The sequence below is a fragment of the Rhinoderma darwinii genome, chromosome 4 (assembly GCF_050947455.1).
Source record: "Rhinoderma darwinii isolate aRhiDar2 chromosome 4, aRhiDar2.hap1, whole genome shotgun sequence".
NCBI lineage: Eukaryota > Metazoa > Chordata > Amphibia > Anura > Rhinodermatidae > Rhinoderma > Rhinoderma darwinii.
Genome location: NC_134690.1, coordinates 160,064,042 through 160,080,868, shown reverse-complemented (window position 1 = coordinate 160,080,868; position 16,827 = coordinate 160,064,042).

Genomic DNA, 16,827 nt, shown 5'->3' with positions numbered 1-16,827 from the left:
ATCACTTTATCATAGTAGTTACTCAGAATTCCCCAATGTTTTCTGATAATATTTGCCACATTAGGACTGCATACACTGAATGTGGAAACCATAGGGAGTCTATCCATTTTCTGCTGAATCTTCTTCCTATCCTGCCCTAGTTGGGCCCTATCCACTCATTTAACTCTTTCCAGATGTGTCTTAAGAAGACGCTCTGGGTATCCTCTGTCTATGAACTTCCTAACCATCGTATTGAGTTTATGGTCTAAACTAATGGGATCATCAACAATCCGTTTAACCCTCAATAGCTGACTATACAGTAGGGATTTGATCATCCCCTTAGGGTGATGACTGTCAAAGCTGAGTAGATTGTTGCAGTCCGTGTCTTTAACAAATAAATCAGTTACAAGTTTATTATTTTGTATGCATACCAAGGTATCAAGAAATTGGACCTGACTATCAGAAACAACCATAGTGAATTGAATGTCGGAGTCTATCAAGTTTAAATGCTCAAAAAAACTGTTCAAACCAAGCAGGTCCCCTGTCCAAATGAGGAAGACGTCATCTATGTATTGCCACCACCCAGGTACCGAAGTGAAGTGGTGGGATACATAGATCGGCGTCTACTCCATGTCAGCCATGACAATATTGGCATACGTAGGGGCCACATTGGACCCCATAGCCATTCCACGAAGTTGCATAAAATATTCATCATTGAACAGAAAGTGATTACAGGTAAGTACTATATCCAGCAAGCCCATCAAAAACTCTTTGCACTCACAGGAAAATTCAGTTCCATCAAGTGCTTTGCTCACACTCATCATACCCCTCGTATGGGTGATGGAAGTGTACAAGCTGGTCACATCAAAAGAGACCAGCAAAGCCCCATTAGGAATCTCAATATCTCTAATTCTGCTCAGAAAATCCGCCGTATCCCTAATATAAGATCTAGCAGATACGGCAAAATTTCTCAAAACCTTATCAAGGAAAATGGCAGGGGGGCTAAGAAGCGATTCCCTGCCTGAGACTATGGGTCTCCCTGGAGGGTTGACAATACTTTTATGCATTTTGGGCAGACAGTACAGTATAGGAGTTATCGGATATGCAGGTGTTAAAAAGGTATACAGATCCCTGTCTATCATATCATTAGCAAAGGCATTGTCAACCAACACTCTTATTCGTTTCTGAATATCTTTCATAGGATCTATCGAAATCCTCCTATATACAGCTGTGTCATTCAACTGTCTATAAACTTCCTGTAAATAAAGGGATCGGTCCATAACAACGACCGCACCCCCTTTATCGGCAGGTTTGATGATGAGGTCACCGTTATGGATCAACCCCTCAAGTGCCACTTTTTCTCTAACAGATAGATTGTACGGAGTGTGCAAAGATAGCCCAGAGCGACATTCACGTTTAAAATCTACAACATCCTTCGTCCTGAAGGATGTTGTAGATTTTAAACGTGAATGTCGCTCTGGGCTATCTTTGCACACTCCGTACAATCTATCTGTTAGAGAAAAAGTGGCACTTGAGGGGTTGATCCATGATAAACGTTTCAACCACCTGTATACAAGTTGGCGGCTGTGAACTGCTTTTATTAAACAAACCCAACGTTTTAAACATAATTCATAATCAGGTTCTGTATTAACATTAATCACAGGATCAGGCTGTTGGGAATACCATGTCTTGTTTCTCACCGACCTGAAAAAATTATTCAGGTCAATGTCAAGCTGCAGCCAGTCCATATTTTTAATGGGGCAAAATGATAGCCCTTTACATAAAACCGACAATTCATCTGTGGATAAAACATGGCTAGAGATATTTACCACTAATTGGTGGTCAGAGGATACTTTTTCTTCAGTTGTGCTGTTGATCTCAGATGTTTCACATTCCTTGTTTTTGAATCTTCTGTTGTACCTTCTGCCCCCTCTCCTGGTCCGGTGTTGTTTGTTTCCGGTGTATGTGTCTCTTCCCCTAAAAAATCATGTGCAGGAGAGTTCCTATTCCTTGGGTACTTTCCTTTCGTGTCCCTCCAAGTGGGTTTCTTCTGTTGTGGCTGTTGGTCTTTTTTCCAGTTGTATACTCTGCCTGTAGCATAATCATCTCTGTCTCTGAACCATTTATGACGTTTTACTTCTTCCTGTTCTCTTTGAAATTTTTGTAGAATGCCAAGAAATTTATCATGATAGGCAGAAAACTCGTCACCGTCCATGAGTGTATGTAGTTTTTCTTCCAATTCCGCTTTTTTAGAACTGCAGCTCTCAATCTCTTTCTGAAGAAATTCAATATTCAATAAAATTACATCCAGGGCATACTTGTTGGATAAACCCTCCAGACTAGTGCAAAAGTCCAGGTTATTTGGAAAGAGATTAGGTTGCAGGTGTGACCGTAATCCCCGTGGAATGATCTGATGTCTATAGTATTCACCCAAAATAGACAAATGCAATCTCAAATTGATATACCTCCTGGACTCATATTCAAAACAGCGTTTGATGTCAACCTTTGCTGGAATTCCAAGGAAAGTCCCATCTCCCAATGAACCGTTCAGGATCCTGTTCACATCCTCAGTGGTGTAGGAAAAAATGTTGGGTGAAATTTTCAGAGCCCCCGATGGCTCCATGTTATATGCACGTGCTATCGTCTCCCCGTCACAATACTCCAGAAACAAACATATAATAGGAGCAGCACTGTGCAAAAAAACAAAAACAGCTGGTGCTAAGCTTCAAATAACAGGGAGTGACGTTCTCCCAGTAAGGTATATGGAAAAAATCGAGCAAAGAAGCAGCACTCAATAGCAAAAAATGAAATTTATTCACCCAACACAGCAACGTTTCACTTCCTCCATGGAAGCATTTTCAAGCAATTAGTGAAAAGCACACACAGGTGTATATATAGGGAGCACAAAGCTCAATTAACAAATCATCTAAATAGCAGCAATTATACACTTCATATTGAAAAAAATACCCCCTGTAACAGTGTAACAAAATATTACATATATGTGTACAAGAGTCAAACATTGACAAATGGTATGAAGAACTTTAAAATTCCAACGAGTGTAATACGTGCCTATAAAATAGTGTAATGCATTAATTGCATATTGATTAATAATCACATTATAATACACAATAGCTGGCACTCACCAATCTGGAGAAACAAGGACATCCTGAACAGAACATGTGTGGAATTAAAATTTCCGGCGTTACAAACACCGAACTGCGCATGCCCCAACTCTATCTGTCCATTGGGTAAGGCTATCACATGTGATCTGACTCGCCGTGACGATGCACAGCGACGCAACAGCTGACATGATTACATCACTAGCAGAGGCCCATCAAATCGCACAGTCGTGTTAGGGTCAATGCAACATAATGCGCCATGTTTGTTAAGGGCAAATATGCCAAAACTACAGTTTACAGGGTAGAGATACCACTAAAATACCTCTAATGAAGTCGTGAATAACACATTCCGCTAGTCAAGAAGGAGTGTATGAAAACTGTGTATAAGATGCACAGTGGTAGGTTTTGCTCAATTGGAATACCTTATGTCCCAAGAGACAAGAGAACGCCCGCTCACATAGCGTGCAGAACTCAAGTCCCACGAAGAAATACTCAACCAATGCGATGATCTATCATCAACACAGAGGCGCATAGTATTACTCCTATTAAGGGATCTCTGGAAAATGAGCAAAAACCTGTACCTTCAAATCAGAACTCCCCCGTTGCGGAGCTGTCATTCACGGCTCAAAACGTATATATATAAAAAGCGGGCGTTCTCTTGTCTTATTATTATTAATCAATATGCAATTAATGCATTACACTATTTTATAGGCACGTATTACACTCGTTGGAATTTTAAAGTTCTTCATACCATTTGTCAATGTTTGACTCTTGTACACATATATGTAATATTTTGTTACACTGTTACACGGGGTATTTTTTTCAATATGAAGTGTATAATTGCTGCTATTTAGATGATTTGTTAATTGAGCTTTGTGCTCCATATATACCTGTGTGTGCTTTTCACTAATTGCTTGAAAATGCTTCCATGGAGGAAGTGAAACGTTGCTGTGTTGGGTGAATAAATTTCATTTGTTGCTATTGAGTGCTGCTTCTTTGCTCGATTTTTTTCCATATATATATATATATATATATATATATATATATATATATATATATATATATATATATATATTTATATATACACTACCGTTTAAAAGTTTGGGGTCACCCAGACAATTTTGTGTTTTCCATGAAAACTCACACTTATATTTATCAAATGAGTTGCAAAATGACTAGAAAATATAGTCAAGACATTGACAAGGTTAGCAATAATGATTTTTATTTAAATAATAATTTTCTCCTTCAAACTTTGCTTTCGTCAAAGAATGCTCCATTTGCAGCAATTACAGCATTGCAGGCCTTTGGCATGCTAGCTGTTAATTTGCTGAGGTAATCGGGAGAAATTTCCCCCCATGCTTCCAGAAGGCCTTCCCACAAGTTGGATTGGCTTGATGGGCACTTCTTGCGTACCATACGGTCAAGCTGCTCCCACAACAGCTCTATGGGGTTGAGATCTGGTGACTGCGCTGGCCATTCCATTACAGATAGAATACCAGCTGCCTGCTTCTTCCCTAAATAGTTCTTGCATAATTTGGAGGTGTGCTTTGGGTCATTGTCCTGTTGTAGGATGAAATTGGCTCCAATCAAGCGCTGTCCACAGGGTATGGCATGGCGTTGCAAAATGGAGTGATAGCCTTCCTTATTCAAAATCCCTTTTACCTTGTACAAATCTCCCACTTTACCAGCACCAAAGCAACCCCAGACCATCACATTACCTCCACCATGCTTGACAGATGGCGTCAGGCACCCTTCCAGCATCTTTTCAGTTGTTCTGCGTCTCACAAATGTTCTTCTGTGTGATCCAAACACCTCAAACTTTGATTTGTCTGTCCATAACACTTTTTTCCAATCTTCCTCTGTCCAATGTCTGTGTGCTTTTGCCCATATTAATCTTTTCCTTTTATTAGCCAGTCTCAGATATGGCTTTTTCTTTGCCACTCTGCCCTGAAGGCCAGCATCCCGGAGTCGCCTCTTCACTGTAGATGTTAACACTGGCGTTTTGCGGGTACTATTTAATAAAGCTGCCTTTTGAGGACCTGTGAGGTGTCTATTTCTCAAACTAGAGACTCTAATGTACTTGTCTTGTTACTCAGTTGTGCAGCGGGGCCTCCCACTTCTCTTTCTACTCTGGTTAGATCCTGTGTGTGCTGTCCTCTGAAGGGAGTAGTACACACCATTATAGGAAATCTTCAGTTTCTTGGCAATTTCTCGCATGGAATAGCCTTCATTTCTAACACCAAGAATAGACTGTCGAGTTTCACATGAAAGCTCTCTTTTTCTAGTCATTTTGAGAGTTTAATCGAACCCACAAATGTAATGCTCCAGATTCTCAACTACTCAAAGGAAGGTCAGTTTTATAGCTCCTCTAACAGCAAAACTGTTTACAGCGGTGCTAACATAATTGCACAAGGGTTTTCAAGTGTTTTCTAATCATCCATTAGCCTTCTAACACAGTTAGCAAACACAATGTACCATTAGAACACTGGAGTGATGGTTGCTGGAAATGGGCCTCTATACACCTATGTAGATATTGCATTAAAAACCGGACGTTTGCAGCTAGAATAGTCATTTAGCACATTAACAATGTATAGAGTGTATTTCTGATTCATTTAATGTTATCTTCATTGAAAAAAACTGTGCTTTTCTTTAAAAAATAAGGACATTTCTAAGTGACCCTAAACTTTTGAACGGTAGTGTATATATGTGATAGGCTCCGCCCACTAGCTCAGAGAAAACTGAGAATTAGAGATAGAACCTGCACAGGGGAAAATCGCTAACAAAAAAGGCAGAATACAAGTCATATAATAGCCAGAAATAGTGTTACTCTTCATATACACAGATAAAGCTTATTTTGAAAGTCACCTGAAAAGGTAGTGCAGCGAAAGAATAAAAATCAAATATGCTGTGGCACAACTTGCCACTGATAAGATGGCGCTGTTTTGAACACTCTCCTGCTTACTAAGTAGTACTACTGCGGCTCACAATGACATTTGGCCTTTTATTGAGCTCCACTCTCCCTCTAAAGTCTCCTAGGCCTGCCCACTATAGATGTGGACCATGACCAAGAAACGCCAGCATTAAACAGAGCCGAAAAAGCTCCCTGATTACTTTCCCGTGGCTGGCCACTCCCAAGATGGCGCTGGCTTACTAACTAACGAGACGGACGCTCGGCAGCTCCAGACACAGCAATCGGCTGGATCAGGTCAGTGTGTGGATGGGGATGGTGACTCACAGGGCAGGATGGAAGGGGTGTCTGGACTTGGGAAGCGGGGAGTGAACCGTTCTGCCTCCTCCGCACCTAACAGCATGGGCCCAGCCAGGGCCACACCGTCCATTTGGTGAGATGAGCATCTCACCTCAGGAGGCTGCCTGCTGCCTCTCTGGGGGGAGGTGGCACCACTGAAAGCAGCCCCTGCCACCCCCTCTTGCACTATAATTGCATAAGCCATTAATGACCGTGCGACATTCCCGTCCATTCAGCGCTTTTCAACTACGCAAGCGGCGCAATGACTTAATCGCGCCGCTTGCATCTTTGAATGGTGCTGATTGGCAGGGCAGAATGTCTTACCCTGTCAATCAGCGCCTTTCGTCGTTCAGCCCCAGAAAACCAGCTCAGAAGAGAGCAGGTCTGCATTGCCACCAGACGGCGTGGGAACAACATCAAGATGGGTATGTAAAGTTTTTTTGTTGTTTCCAATAAAAATTTGAGTGTCATTATCTACAGAGGGAGCTATATTTGGGGCACTATATTCAGGGGTCGGCTATATGAGGGATACTATATTCAAGGGTGGGCTATATGAGGGACACTATATACAGGGGTGGCATATATGAGGTACACTATATACAGGGGTGGGCTATATGTGGGGCATTATATGCAGGGGTGGGCTATATGTGGGGCACTATGCACAGGGGTGGGCTATATGTGCAGCACTATATACAGTGGTGGGCTATATACAGGGGGAGCTATATGTGGGAACTATCTACAGGTGTGGGCTATATGCGGGGCACTATATACTGGGTGGGCTATATGTCGGGCACTATATACAGTGAGCTGTATGTTGAGCACTATCTACAGGGGGCTGTATGTGGGGTACTATCTACAGGGGAGCTATATGTAGGGCACTATCTACAGGGGTGGGCTATATTTAGGGCACTATATACAGGGGCGCTATATGTGGGCACTATCTATGGGGGGCTATATGTGGGGCACTATCTACAGGGGGCTGTATGTGGGGCACTATCTACAGGGGCATCTATGTGGGGCACTATCTACAGGGGGATCTATGTGGGGCACTATCTACAGGGAGCACTGTGTGTGTGACAGTGCATGGTGCTATTATAATCAGGGACACGGTGTATGGTGCTATTATAATTGGGGACACAGTGTATGGCACTATTATAATAAGAGGTGCAGTGTATGGCGCTATTATATTTCTTGGCTTAGTGTGTGGCACCATGAAAATATTATCTTTGTTTATAGGTGCAGAAATGTTTGAAAAGCAAGAAGCTGAAGACATCTGAGCGGCAAACTTCAGAAATGCGCTGTGGCCGGCAGAAGTCATCATAGAGGTCTGGATCGGATGGAGAAGAAAAGAGAAAAAGATATAGAATCTGAGACGTCACTGGTGAGTCACTTAATGTAAATGTTTACTCTGCCTCTAACCAGCACTGTAGTCACTGTATGATCTGCAGCGAGATGATGGGTGGTATGATTTTTTTTGTGTGAAACTCTCAGCATACCCTTACCATTGTTCGGACAATGCTGGGAGCTGCAGTTTTACGCCGTACAAACCTATACAGCAGGGGTTGCACTAAATTGAGCTGTATTTGTGCTGGTGATGTATATATGTTATGATCTTTGTTCTTGTGCTGTATTTATGTACTGAGCTTTGTTCTGGTGCTGTGTATATGTACTGAGCTTGGTTCTGGTGTTGTATATATGTACTGAGCTTGGTTCTCATGCTGTACATATGTATGAGCTTTGTCCCGGTGTTGTATATATGGACTGAGCTTCGTTCTGGTGCTGTGTATATGTAATGAGCTTTGTTCTGGTGCTGTATTTATGTACTGAGCTTTGTTCTGGTGCTGTATATATGTTATGATCTTGGTTCTGGTGCTGGATTTATGTTATGATCTTGGTTCTGGTGCTGTATATATGTTATGAGCTTTGTTCTGGAGCTGTACTCATGTACTGAGCTTGGTTCTGCTATATATATATATATATATATATATATATATATATATATATTGAGTTTTGTTCTGGTACTGTATATATGTAATGAGCTTGGTTCTGTGGATGTATATATGTACTAAGCTTGGTTCTGGGATCTATATATGTACTGAGCTTGGTTCTAGGGATCTATATATGTTCTGAGCTTGGTTCTGGGGATCTACATATGCACAGAGCTTCTCATGCCGTATATATGTATGAGCTTGATTCTAGTCTGTATATATGTATGAGCTTGGTTCTGGTGTTATATATATGTATGAGTTTTGTTCTGGTGCTGTATATATATGTAGTGAGCTTGGTTCTGCTGCTGTATTTATGTACTGAGCTTGGTTCTGTTGCTGTATTTATGTACTAAGCTTGGCTGTGGTACTATATATATGTATGAGCTTGGTTCTGAAGCTGTAATTATGTAGGATATATTTATAATAACAAAATTGCAGGTCAGATGGAATTGTTTTTAGTTCATTGTATATTTATTGGGAATTTGTCAGGTAGTTTTAACCCCTTGAACCCCACCATGCGGTAATACATGACCTGACAATATTTCCAAACATTCCCTTTTTTCAGATGCAGCAAAATCTATCAAATCAACTTTTAAACCGGCGCACACTATATGCTATCTTCTCATTAAAGGGTCATTGGGCGGTGCCGCTATCCTGAAGAGTCACATAGTCCTGCCTCCAAACCCACCTTTCCACTCGTGATTGACATCCCCCTGGTTGTTATACATCACTACCAGTCTCCTCCAATTTTCTCGGATGTGCCGTTGCCTTGTACTCCCTGGGCACACACCGTGTAGTCTGGCAGGCTGCACCACACATGCCAGGGGAGTACAAGGCAACGGCGTATCCAAAAGAGTTGGAGGAAGATGATGGGGATGTAGAACAGCCAGGGGGATGTCAATCAAATCCTGGGGGGTGCCATTTCAATTTTTGCCTCAGGCAGCAGAAAACCTAGAATTGGCCTTTCCGACCAGCTCATAAAAAAGTGCATCTCCCATCCTTGATAACACCCCAGCTCACAACCTCAGGATTGACGGGAGTAGCTGGTATACTTGATGATGCTCCTCTGACCACTGCTATTATGAAAGGGATGATGCATGCCCTACAAAACTCTGGGGTACTGGATAAAGTGATATTGAAACTTCAACTATCTGTCGACGACTTAGGGTTCCGCACAGATCATATAGAACTGAGCCTGGGCGACCATGTCAAAGCACGCAACGACCTTATCAATGCTCATGCAGAGCTTAAAGAAGAGGTGAAGTGGCTAAAGGATAAACTTATGGATCAAGAGGCATATCAAGAAGAAATAATCTTAAAATCCGAGGTATTCCTGAAGATATATCTCCCTCCGGACTGCCTAACTTCCTGCAAGTCCTGTTTAAAAGACTAGTTCCTATGTTCACTAAATCCCGCTCTGCCCCTGACAATGTTTCCAGGGATGTTTTATCGAGAGTTCACTTTTACCATGTCAAGAATCGTATCCTTCAGGAATCAAGAAAGTTTGGGAAACTGACAGATCCCTATACGCATGTCTCAATCTACCCGGATTTATCTGCTTCCACTTTAATGTTACGTAAGCAATTTCAACCTATCACTTTGACACTTAGAGAGCAGCATCTGAAGTATAAGTGGGATTTCCCGGTCAAGATCATAGTCTCCAGGAATGGTTCTACACATGTGATCTCTACTCCCTCTGACAGAGTTTCTCTGTTACGCCAGTGAAACATTCCTATCCTGAATAAAGAACCTATACCCGCCAGTAAGTCACCAAACTTTTCCATCCAGAATGGGAAATGGTACAGGGACAGTCCATTACTTGATCCTCACGCCGGCTGTTTGGTCATATAATTATGCTACTTGTTTCTAACGTTTTCTTTCTCTCTCCCCCATGGAGGTCGGTACAGCGCAGAGTATGAAGCATGTTTCCTACACTTTTGTTTTCATGTTTATGATATTAATGTATATGCTTGACTTGTTCTGTCCACTTAAAGTTCCGCAAGATTTTGTCAGCATAATCTGGCCTGGTTAGCAGCGCCAAGCCATTCGTACTAAATGTGTAACGACGGGGGTAGGGAAACTAACAAGTGAGCCCTAATCTACCCGCCACTCTATCCCTGCCTACTTGCAACAACCCGCCCTAGGCGACGGGGTACAACTGGGCGGCGGTCCCTACGCTCAATAAGTGCACGAGACAAACATACAAGGGAATACAAAGCAAAGGGAAAGGGGCAGTTGCCGACGGCAACACCGTGAGTAACAGAGTGGTGAACGAGCCAAGTCAAACCAGGAGAGCACGAGGTACCAAACGCAGAGCAGAAGAGTAGTGAGTAAGCCAGGGTCAGTATGGAGCAGGATCAAATAGTTAGGAGCTGTAGCTGGGCCAGGAAACCACACGGAAAGAATCACAAGCAAGGGAGAAACAGGAAAGGCAGGTATAAATAGACAGAGGGCGGGAGCTAGCTCCGTCTGGCCAGGCTGTGATAGGCTCTCCCACTCCTAAGCCTGCCATCCTGAGTGGTGGAAGAAGGAGTCTCAGTCTCACCTTGATCAGTCTCAGAGACGTAGATTCAGGTGTAGACTGATTACCTATGGGAGTTAACCCCGAAGCTGTGCCTGGCAGATCCTTTACAGTACCCCCCCCCCTTTTATGAGGGGCCACCGGACCCTTTCTAAGTGGACCTGGTTTACTGGGGAAACGACGGTGGAACTTCCTGACCAATACCCCAGCGTGAACATCCCGGGCGGGTACCCAAGTCCTCTCCTCATGCCCCGTATCCTCTCCAATGGACCAGGTACTGGAGGGAGCCTTGGACCATCTTGCTGTCCACAATCTTGGCCACATCGAATTCCACCCCCTCAGGGGTGAGAACGGGAACAGGAGGTTTCCTCGAGGGAGCCAAGGACGGGGAGCAGCGTTTAAGGAGGGAGGCATGAAACACGTCGTGTATACGAAAAGATGGGGGTAACTCCAGCCGGAAGGAGACAGGATTGAGGACTTCAATGACCTTATACGGCCCAATAAACCGGGGAGCAAGCTTCTTGGACAGGACCTTATGAGGCAAGTTCCTAGACGATAACCACACCAGATCCCCGACCATAAACAAGGGGTTAGCAGAACGTTTTCTATCAGCCTGAGTTTTTTGTACGCTCTGGGACGCCTCTAGGTTCTTCTGAACCTGGGCCCAGACTGTGCACAGTTCCTGATGAACGACCTCTACCTCGGGATTGTTGGAACTACCAGGTGAAACGGAGGAGAACCGTGGATTAAACTCAAAATTACAGAAAAAGGGGGAGACCCCTGACGAGTTACTGACCCGGTTATTAAGGGAAAATTCAGCGAGGGGAATGAATGAGACCCAATCATATTGACAGTCAGAGATAAAACACCTTAAATATTATTCTAGAGATTGATTAGTCCTCTCAGTTTGGCCATTGGTTTCAGGATGGAAGGCAGAGGAGAAGGACAGATCAATCTCCAACTTCTTACAGAAGGCTCTCCAAAACAAAGAAACAAATTGTACCCCTCTGTCCGAAACAATATTGACAGGGACCCCATGGAGACGCAGGATGTGTTGACAAACAAGGTAGCTAACGTCTTGGCGTTGGGTAGTTTCTTGAGGGGCACAAAGTGGCACATCTTACTGAAGCGGTCTACTACCACCCACACCACCGACTTGCCTTGGGATGGAGGCAAATCGGTGATAAAATCCATGGAGATATGTGTCCAAGGTCTCTGGGGAATGGGCAACGAACGTAGTAAGCCCGCTGGTCGGGACCTGGGAGTCTTGGACCTAGCACAAACCTCACAAGCGGTGACGTAGGCCTTAACGTCTTTAGGCAACCCAGGCCACCAATAGTTTCTGGCAATGAGGTGTTTGGTACCCAGGATGCCTGGATGACCAGATAGTGCGGAGTCATGATTTTCCCTAAGTACCCTTAGCCGGTATTGCAGGGGAACAAACAGCTTGTCCTCAGGAAGGTTCCCGGGAGCTGAACCTTGATCAGCCGCAATTTCAGAGACTAAATCAGAATCAATAGAAGAAATGATTATACCGGGAGGCAAAATACAAGCAGGATCTTCCTCCGAAAGAGGGCTGGCCATGAAGCTACGCGACAGTGCATCGGCCTTAATATTTTTAGACCCAGCCCTATAGGTAACCAAAAAGTTGAATCTGGTAAAAAATAGCGCACATCGAGCTTGTCTCGGGTTTAGCCTCCGGGCAGATTCTAGGAAAACCAGATTCTTGTGGTCGGTAAGGACTGTTACCTGGTGCCTAGCCCCCTCCAGGAAGTGGCGCCACTCTTCAAATGCCCATTTAATGGCTATGAGTTCGCGGTTGCCAATATCATAGTTACTCTCAGTGGGCGAAAACTTCCTGGAGAAGTAGGCACAGGGGCGGATTTGGGTGAGGGACCTGGTACCCTGGGACAAGACAGCCCCCACTCCCACCTCGGATGCGTCAACTTCCACGATAAATGGCTCCATTTGGTTTGACTGAACCAGCACCGGGGCCGAGATAAAGCACTTCTTAAGGACCTCAAAAGCCTGGACAGCCTCAGGAGACCAGTGGAGGAGATCAAAAAATACAATGGAGCGGACCTCAATAGTTGGTGGGCGTGCAACAGTTAAATTCAAAAAAGGCTGCCTGCCGGCAGAAATAAGCCCTGTTTTCCAACCATTATTAAAGAGTAAAAATAAAAAAGTCTTTATTCAATTTGCAACAAGGACAGACTACATGAAATTTAAAAGTTAATGTCCATTTCTGACAGCAATTAGCACAGTGCCAGACGTAAGAGCTCTGTCTAGAAAGGGTTAAGTACCACAACCACAGAGCGCTACATGCAGTTAGTTATTAGTTAGATTCAAAGGTGTCAATAGGACAATTATTAAAATAAAGGTAGAAGCCCCCCCGACATGTTTCGCTACGATGTAGCGTCCTCAGGGGTATCGGGGCCAATGACCATGAGTCATTGGCCCCGATACCCCTGAGGACGCTACATCGTAGCGAAACATGTCGGGGGGGCTTCTACCTTTATTTTAATAATTGTCCTATTGACACCTTTGAATCTAACTAATAACTAACTGCATGTAGCGCTCTGTGGTTGTGGTACTTAACCCTTTCTAGACAGAGCTCTTACGTCTGGCACTGTGCTAATTGCTGTCAGAAATGGACATTAACTTTTACATTTCATGTAGTCTGTCCTTGTTGCAAATTGAATAAAGACTTTTTTATTTTTACTCTTTAATAATGGTTGGAAAACAGGGCTTATTTCTGCCGGCAGGCAGCCTTTTTTGAATTTAACAGTGGAGGAGATCAGCACCTTTGCGAGTGAGGTCCGTAAGAGGCTTAGCGATGACCGAGAAGTTAGCAATAAATCTCCTGTAATAATTAGCGAACCCCAAAAAACACTGTAACGCCTTTAGGGAGGCAGGTTGGACCCATTCCGCCACAGCCTGAACCTTGGCGGGGTCCATGCGGAATTCATGAGGAGTGAGGATTTGACCCAAAAATGGTATCTCCTGTACCCCAAACACACATTTTTCGGTTTTTGCAAACAGTTTATTTTCCCGAAGGACCTGGAGCACCTTCCTGACATTCTCAATGTGGGAGGGCCAGTCCTTGGAAAACACCAGTATGTCATCAAGGTACACTACAAGAAATATCCCCAGGTAATCTCTCAAAATCTCATTTATGAAATTCTGGAAGACCGCCGGAGCATTACACAACCCAAAGGGCATGACGAGGTATTCGAAATGACCTTCGGGCGTGTTAAACGCAGTCTTCCACTCATCCCCCTCTTTGATGCGGATAAGGTTATACGCCCCCCGTAGATCAAACTTAGAGAACCATTGGGCCCCCTGAACCTGATTAAAGAGATCAGGAATCAAAGGAAGGGGATACTGGTTCCTTACAGTGACCTTATTCAGGTTACGGTAGTCAATGCATGGCCTAAGACCACCATCCTTCTTCCCTATGAAGAAGAAGCCAGCACCTACCGGAGAAGTAGAGGGGCGAATGTAACCCTTGGCCAGGCATTCCTGGATATACTCTCTCATGGCTTCACGTTCGGGACAAGAAAGATTAAATATCCTACCCTTAGGAAGCTTAGCTCCTGGTACCAATTCGATAGCGCAATCGTATTCTCTATGAGGAGGTAACACTTCGGAGGCCTCCTTAGAGAAAACATCAGCGAAGTCCCAAACAAACTCAGGTAGCGTGTTCACCTCCTCAGGGGGAGAAATAGAATTAACAGAAAAACATGACGTCAAACATTCATTACCCCATTTGGTAAGCTCCCCAGTATTCCAGTCAAACGTGGGATTATGCAACTGCAACCAGGGAAGGCCTAAAACCAAATCGGACGATAATCCCGGCATCAACAGTACAGAGCACTGCTCCAAATGCATGGAGCCAACAAGGAGTTCAAAAACAGGGGTATGCTGTGTAAAATAACCAATAGCAAGAGGAGTGGAGTCGATACCCACTACCGGGACAGGTTTAGGCAAATCAATCAAAGGCATAGCAAGAGACATAGCAAATTCCACAGACATGATATTAGCAGAGGACCCTGAATCCACGAAGGCACTGCCGGTAGCAGACCTACCACCAAAAGAGACCTGAAAGGGAAGCAAGATCTTATTACGTTTCATATTTACGGGAAATACCTGTGCACCCAAGTGACCTCCCCGATGATCACTTAGGCGCAGAAGTTCTCCGGCTGCATTCTTACGCTTAGGACAGTTGTTCACTTGATGCTTGTCATCCATACAGTAGAAGCAGAGACCATTCTTCCTGCAGAAATCTCTACGTTGTTGGGGGGACACGAAGGCCCCAAGTTGCATAGGTACCTCTGAGTCTTCCGGGGAAGAACGAAGCAACGGAACCTCGGGAGGCATCATGGGGGAGTCGGAGGAGAGAACACATAAACGTTCGCATTGTCGTTCCCTGAGACGTCGGTCAAGTCGTACCGCTAAAGCCATAACCTGGTCTAGGGAGTAAGAAGAGGGATAGCTAACTAGCAGGTCTTTCAGGGCATTCGACAGACCCAACCTAAACTGGTACCTTAAGGCAGGGTCATTCCACCGAGAAGCTACGCACCACTTCCTAAAATCAGAACAATACTCCTCAACAGGTCTCTTACCCTGACGTAAGGTCACCAGCTGACTCTCGGCAAAGGCAGTCTTGTCAGTCTCGTCATAAATGAGTCCGAGAGCAGAAAAGAAAAGATCAACGGAGGAAAGTTCAGGGGCCTCAGCAGCCAAGGAGAAGGCCCATTCTTGGGGCCCGTCCTGGAGCCGGGACATAATTATACCCACTCGCTGGCTCTCAGAACCTGAGGAGTGGGGCTTTAAGCGAAAGTAAAGCCTACAACTCTCCCGAAAGGAGAAAAAAGCCATCCGGTCCCCTGAGAACCAGTCGGGCAACTTGAGGTGGGGTTCAGGAGGTGAGGTGAGGGGAACTACCAGGGTAGCATCAGGCTGGTTGACCATCTGAGCCAGGGCCTGGACCTGTAGGGAGAGACCCTGCATTTGCTGAGCCAGGGTCTCAAGGGGCTCCATAGTGGTGTCAGGGACCAGGGTAGACTAGGTATTGGCTTGTGATTATGTAACGACGGGGGTAGGGAAACAAACAAGTGAGCCCTAATCTACCCGCCACTCTGTCCCTGCCTACTTGCAACAACCCGCCCTAGGCGACGGGGTACAACTGGGCGGCGGTCCCTACGCTCAATAAGTGCACGAGACAAACATACAAGGGAATACAAAGCAAAGGGAAAGGGGCAGTTGCCCACGGCAACACCGTGAGCAACAGAGTGGTGAACGAGCCAAGTCAAACCAGGAGAGCACGAGGTACCAAACGCAGAGCAGAAGAGTAGTGAGTAAGCCAGGGTCAGTATGGAGCAGGATCAAATAGTTAGGAGCTGTAGCTGGGCCAGGAAACCACACGGAAAGAATCACAAGCAAGGGAGAAACAGGAAAGGCAGGTATAAATAGACAGAGGGCGGGAGCTAGCTCCGTCTGGCCAGGCTGCGATAGGCTCTCCCACTCCTAAGCCTGCCATCCTGAGTGGTGGAAGAAGGAGACAGTCTCAGAGACGTAGATTCAGGTGTAGACTGATTACCTATGGGAGTTAACCCCGAAGCTGTGCCTGGCAGATCCTTTACAAAATGCCTTTATTTTTCATCATGCCTTTTACTTTATCCTATCTAAATGTTAGGGGGCTTAACAGCCCTTTTAAGCGTCAGCTGATGTGGAACGAGGCTTTAGCTTTTCGTAGTGAAGTCTTCTTCATTCATTTAATTTCTTCTCCCATAATCCTCCGAAATGCACCCATTTCAAACTCCCTAATATCTTCCAGGCGTCTAGCCCCAGCAAATCTAAGGGTGTATTAATTGCAATTAAAGACTCAGTTGTCTTTCACAAACATGAGGTCCTCTCGGATACTCAAGGTAGATTTCTGATCCTAGTCTGTGATATCAATAATATTACTTT